The sequence below is a fragment of the Salvelinus sp. IW2-2015 genome, linkage group LG11, assembly GCF_002910315.2.
Source record: "Salvelinus sp. IW2-2015 linkage group LG11, ASM291031v2, whole genome shotgun sequence".
In the NCBI taxonomy this organism is placed as follows: domain Eukaryota; kingdom Metazoa; phylum Chordata; class Actinopteri; order Salmoniformes; family Salmonidae; genus Salvelinus; species Salvelinus sp. IW2-2015.
Genome location: NC_036851.1, coordinates 35537822 through 35544934, shown reverse-complemented (window position 1 = coordinate 35544934; position 7113 = coordinate 35537822).

Here is a 7113-nt window from a genome sequence, read left to right as displayed (position 1 = left end):
ACCCTGGTTTGATTCCAGGCTGTATCACAACCGTCCGTGATTGGGATTCCCATAGGGCGGCGCACAATTGGCCCTACGTCATTAGGGTTTGGCCTGGGTAGGCTGTCATACCCCAACCTTGATCCAGCCCTCTGCTTGAGGACAAAGGGAAATGCTTTATATTTTCTGGTCTGGTGGACTTAAGCAAAAAAAATTTGTTGCCTCAACTGGATAGATGAAGACAACACTTTTCTCAGCTGAGTGAGTTTGGTGTAAACAGTGCTGCACTGCTATATCTCTCAGAGAACAGCTAAGGTTAGAGAAAACAGTAAGGTCAGGGAAAACCGTGAGGGGCCACAAATATGGAAGGATATGACGGTTATTTGACTGAGACATGGATTTGTGTTTAATGTTGAATCTGTGTAGTACAGCCCCATGAAAATGTTAAGTGATGTTTTTTTGTGAAAGCTTTTCAGTTATGTTTCATTTCCTGGCCTGATTAAGTCATGTAAAATCGACTGAAGGCTGTAAAAAATAACATCCAACTTCTTCTTTCTACTCTGTCCCAAAGCCTGTCAACACTTCATTCAGTTATTTAAAGAGTTGCTTGCTCACAGAGAAACTCTTCTTCAGATTCATCATGATTACTTACAATGTTACAGATATGGCAGTGGTCTTGTCTTGGATATTACTTCCTTATTGTAACCGATTCAAATGTGCTTACAAATTGGATGCTAAAAATGATAGTTGAAAAATAATGTGTTTGACCAAGTTGTGAACATGCAGCCTGCTCTCCTAGACTAGGCATAACATAGTAAATGTAAATACTGGACACTGAAATTAGTATGATATATTACGTTTGGTATGGTTACGTAAGACAGAAGGTTACATAAGGCAAAAACACGAACATCTAGCAACCCAAAGGTTGCATGTTCCCATCTTAACACAGACAACTTAAGCATTTTAGCAAATTAGCAACTTGCAACTACTTACTACTTTTAGCTATGTTGCAACTACTTAGCTTGTTAGCTGACCCTTCCCCTAACCCTAACCTTAACCCTGTAACCTAACTCTAACCTTAACCTTAACCCCTAGCCTAGCTAACGTTAGTCACAACAAATTGGAATTTGTAACATATCAAACATTTTGCAAATTCGTAACATATTGCACGACTTGTAATTTGCAACATATCATGCGAAATGGATGATGGAAATCCACAAATTAATACATACCATACAAAACGTAACATATCAGACTACTTGGAGTGATCCGGATTTACGTTTACTATGTTTCGTCTACACCTGAGTCCAGGTTGGAACACGAGACTATGGAGAAATACAGGATCCATAAAATCCTCCTCAATTGGCAGATTTCAAAGTTTGTGTAAGCAACCTTTTAGACGTTACAAAACAGTTCTGTGAATTTGGCCCTTTGCCAAATTGGCAAGCAAGTTTGGCACTTATGCAATGAACAGCGGGAGCCGGTGAGTAGTAGTTGAAGTTGTGATCCTGCCAATAGTTTCCACTAGTTACCACAGTCACAAAGTCAAAATTGGCTGTAGAATACAATAGTATGAGTCATAATACCTAGCGGTCAAGCATGGAAATGGTTCCAATAATTTTTACACCATTCATTTTTCACATAGTGGATATTACAAACACTTCAAATATAGGCTGTGTTTCGTGTAGGGTTACCCTGGTGTGACGTTTTGATAACTGTCTAAATCTCTCTCAGACAATGTGACAATGTTTAATCAATATATTCGCCAGTATTTCTCCCCCCCCAAATTAAATGCTAATTAGCTGCTCTCATGACTGTCCTGCTCGGCTCAGGTTACCAATGACCACAATACTGCAGAGAGATTTCATCCCCACCAGAGGAGAAGGGATCTCAAGGGATAGGAAGATGTGGGGGTTTTATGACCCCTCACGCCCATGGTAAATCTTAGGCCACAGACAAAATTCCTTTGTCCTCTCACTATGGAGAACCAGCCTCAGAACATCAAACATGAAATAAAGGGACTTTGGAACAATGGTTTCCGTCAGCCACAATGGTGGTCATGACGATAGATGGAATATGAAAATGTATGTCATTTTTGTTTTTGTAGTGTCTTAGCTCTTATTACTTATTTATATAATAAGAAAGACTATGAATACAATAAATGGAACTGGAGCTTCACATTTTACTGGAATCAGTTAGAGCCAGAATAACATAGAACAACACTGCGCATGACCAAGGGTGCTCCATTCTTAAAGGGGACATCAGTAATTAACAGAACATAACAGTTTTGTTATTAAAGGTTAATAGATGACGTTATTACGAAAACATTGTAACGTTAAGAGTTTTCCTAGTATATGTTTGATGTTTAACATTGTACGTTGTGTGGAAAATGTCCAAATCAAAGAGAATGTTTTGGTAAAGATGAAATGGGAAGTTAATTGTCTAAAATTGGATTTGAGTAAAATCTAGACCTTGCCTCTTAACTTGGTACACCCAGAGAATTGCCCTAAAGGCGGTTACGCCCACTTCTGACCCGAGGGTATAAAACCTGTGAGTGAAGAATTAACATATCAGACTAAGTGACCCAAGCTGCAGCCAAGGTCTAAAAAGTAAACGAACCCAAAACCCAACACAAGTTTCAAGACAAATAAATATTTTTTTCTACCCAAGCTACGGATGAGTGGCTGTGTCTAAGCGGGTGAATTGAAGCAGGACCACCTAGCCTCCACTCTCCATCGACTCGTGGTATCTACACGGTTTCATTCCTATGCTGTGAGCTCTGAGCTACAGAGCTGTCTGTCCTCAGAAGACCCCTTCCAGAGCAAGGGCGAGGAAACAGACCACTAAGCCAAAAGGACACTGACATCGTGAGGACAACCAGAGAGTTGCGCCGGAGAAGTGCGTCATTGAGCAGCCTAAACGGTCCACGCGGAGCTTCCCATCTGAGACCTCCCACACGTAATTACATCATTATATTCTGACCCATAAGAGCGGCAGTTTGGGGCAAGGCTAGGGTTAAAATAAGCATTGCTGACAAATTCACCCAAATGTATATTTCTCTCGTGTACTTTCTCTTTTTCTCTCTCTTTTTAATCCCCATTTTGGGTAACACGCGCCATAGTGTGTTGGCCCGTTATACTAAATTCTAATCAATAGCCTAGAATGTGTTTTTGTGTATGTGTATCTTTTATCATCATTTTAGCTTTCTAGTAAATAAATACTCAACTAAGATTGGTGTGGTACGAACTCATTGGTGAGACCCGGGTCCGTGCAGATTCCCGGATTATGCGACGTTCAGAATGAGACTGTAGAGGAAACTGATTAATTAGCGACTGTTGTAAAATCGATATTCTGATATTCTTTGAGTTAATTTGGGAAATAGAAACTCAATAAAACTAATGGTGCCCCAGGTTAATGTGTTAATAATTGTTTAATTCAGTTAATCACGCAATTAGAAACCTTTAATCATTCGATGAGCAACAGTCGTCACATTAACTAATACAACGTCACGACACTGCTAATGTGGCTATCATACGGAACTACAAATGCCTGTCTCAAGCTTCACGTCACTCATCAGGGCCATGGTGATTTGGACGAGACTGCCGAATCAAGGCAAAGTTAAGAATCTCTGGATTAACCATCGAATGTTAGCTACAGTACATTTAGTAATGAATAAATTGGCTGAATTTGTTTAAATTGAAAATTCTGTGGACTGTCTTGGGCAAGTTTAAAATGTATACAATACCTGTTATTTAGCTAGTAACATTAGCCTGGCTACAGGGCTAAATTAGCAGTCTATTTGTCTAACCATTTAAATGCATGAGAAATTCATAAAACCGAGTTTAGCTTTCTTTGGCTTTTATAAACCAACAGTCTAGCCTGCTAGTTAATTAGCTAGCTAACTTAGATGATGAAGCTAGGTGTTTTTGACTTCCTGCCACTTCCAGGGGGTGGGGGTAGGCAACAACACATCCGCAACGCTGACCCTCAACATGGGCCCCTCAGGGGTTCGTGCTTAGTCCCCTCCTGTACTCCATGTTCACCCACAACTGTGTGGCTACGTGCGACTCCAACACCATCATTAAGTTTGCAGATGACACGACGATGGTAGGCCGATCACTGACGACGATGAGACAGCCTACAGGTAGGAGGTCAGAGACCTGGCAGTGTAGTGCCAGTGTAACAGTATAACTTTAGTACGTCCCCTCGCCCCGACCCGGGCGCGAACCAGGGACCCTCTGCACACATCGACAACAGTCACCCACGAAGCGTCGTTACCCATCGCTCCACAAAAGCCGCGGCCCTTGCAGAGCAAGGGGTAACACTACTAATACGTTTCAGAGCAAGTGACGTAACTGATTGAAACGCTACTAGCGCGTACCCGCTAACTAGCTAGCCATTTCACATCCGTTACACTCACCCCCCTTTCAACCTCCTCCTTTTTCCGCAGCAACCAGTGACCCGTGTCAACAGCATCAATGTAACAGTATAACTTTAAACCGTCCCCTCGCCCCGACACGGGCGCGAACCAGGGACCCTCTGCACACATCAACAACAGTCACCCACGAAGCGTCGTTACCCATCGCTCCACAAAAGCCACGGCCCTTGCAGAGCAAGGGGAAACCCTACTTAAGTCTCAGAGCAAGTGACGTAACTGATTGAAACGCTACTAGCGCGTACCCGCTAACTAGCTAGCCATTTCACATCCGTTACACCAGGACAACAGCCTCTACCTCAACCTCAGCAAGACAAAGGAGCTGATCGTGGACTATAGGAAACGGAAGGCTAAGCACGTCCCCATCCACATCGACAGGGCTGTTGTGGAACAGGTCGAGAGTTTCAAGTTCCTCTGTGTCCACATCACTAAGGAATTATCATGGTCCACAGACATCAACAGTCGCGAAGAGTGCAAGACAACCAACGCCTCTTCCACTTCAGGATGCTGAAAAGATTTGGCTAAAGCCCTCAGATCCTCAAAAAGTTATACAGTTGTACTATTGAGAGCAACTTGACTGGCTGCATCACTGCGTGGTATGGCAACTGTTTGGCATCCGACCACAAGGCTCTAGAGGGTACTGCGTACGACCCAGTACATCACTGGGGCTGAGCTCCCTGCCATCCAGGACCTCTATACCAGGAAGAGGAAGGCCCTAAAAATGGTCAAATATACCAGCCACCCAAGTCATAGACTGTTCTCTCAGCTACCACAGGGCAAGCGGTACTGATGCACCAAGTCTGGAACAGGACCCTGAACAGCTATAAGACTGCTAAATAGTTAGTTAAATAGTTAACCCGGAATATCTGCATTGACCCTTTTTGCACTTATCTCTTTTGACTCAAAACATATGCTGCTGTCACTGTTTATTATCTATCCCGTTGCCTAGTCACTTTATCCCTACCTATATGTACATACAGTGCATTTGGAAAGTATTCAGACTCCTTGACTTTTTTCATATTTTGTTACGTTACAGCCTTATTCTAAAATTGATTAAATAGATTGTTTTCATCATCAATCTACACACCATACCCAATAATAACAAAGCAAAAGCACATTTTTGCAAATGTGTAAATATGAATAATATTAAGTATTCAGACCTTTACTCAGTACTTTGTTGAAGCACCTTTGGCAACAATTACAGCCTCGAGTCTTCTTGGGTATGACGCTACAAGCTAGGCACACCTGTAATTGGGGGCGTTTCTCCCATTCTTCTCTGCAGATCCTCTTAAGCTCTGTCAGTTTGGATGGGGAGCGTCGCTGCACAGCTATTTTCAGGTCTCTCCAGAGATGTTCGATTAGGTTCAAATACGGGCTCTGGCTGGGCCACTCAATGACAGTCAGAGACTTGTCCTGAAGCTACACCTGCTTTGTCTTGGCTGTGTACTTAGGGTCGTTGTCTTGTTGAACCTTTGCCTCAGTCTGAGGTCCTGAGCGCTCTGGGGCAAGTTTTAACCAAGGATCTCTCTGTGCTATGCTCCGTTCATCTTTCTCTCAACCCTGAGTAGTCTAACAGTCCCTGCCGCTGAAAAACATCCCCACAGCATGATGCTGCCACCACCATGCTTCACCATAGGGATGGTGCCAGGTTTCCTCCAGACGTGACGCTTGGCATTCAGGCCAAAGAGTTCAATCTTGGTTTCATCAGACCAGAGAATCTTGTTTGAGAGTCTTTAGATGCCATTTGGAAAGCTCCAAGCGGGCTGTCATGTGCCTTTTACTGAGGAGTGGCTTCCATCTGGCCTCTCTACCATAAAGGCCTGATTGGTGGAGTGCTGCAGAGAAGGTTGTCCTTCTGGAAGGTTCTCCCATCTCCACAGATGGTGATTATTGGGTTCTTGGTCACCTCCCTGAACAAGGCCCTTCTCCCCCGATTGCTCAGTTTGGCCGGGCAGCCAGTTCTAGGAATAGTCTTGGTGGTTCCAAACTTCTTCCATTTAAGAATGATGGAGGCCACTATGTTCTTTGGGACTTTTTTTTTGGACACACCTACTAATTCCAGGGTTTTTCTTTATTTGTAATATTTTCTACATTGTCGAATAAAAGTGAAGACATCAAAACTATGAAATAACACATGGAATCCTGTAGTAACCAAAACAGTGTTATACAAATCCAAATATATTTTATATTTGAGATTCTTCAAAGTAGCCACCCTTTGCCTTGATGACAGCTTTGCAAACTGTGTGTAGATTGATGACAATAAAAAAAAATTCTATACATTTTATAATAACGTAACAAAATGTGGCAAAAGTCAAGGAGTCTGAATACATTCCGAATGCACTGTATCTACCTCAACGTTCTTGAGTCAACAGTGTGCTTACTTTACTGCAGGATGACATTGATCTGTTTGTTGTTATCCTCTGGAGAGCAGATAATTTGTGTTCCAACTTGGCAAGGTTATGAAACCTTATTTAGTCCTACTTGCTAAGGTGGGTTTTAAATGAATTGGGATCCACACGTTTGTTTTTGAGGTAGAATAACTGTCATGTGTCATTTATGCCAAATTGAAAACCTTATTTGCACCTGCTCTATTCCAGAACCAATGGGTGTGCCTGAGTTATCACCTCTCATCTAGGTAAGCTGTTTCAACCTGGAACACTATTCTCCTGCTTTGGTCTGTTTGTAATTTCAGGAAGTCC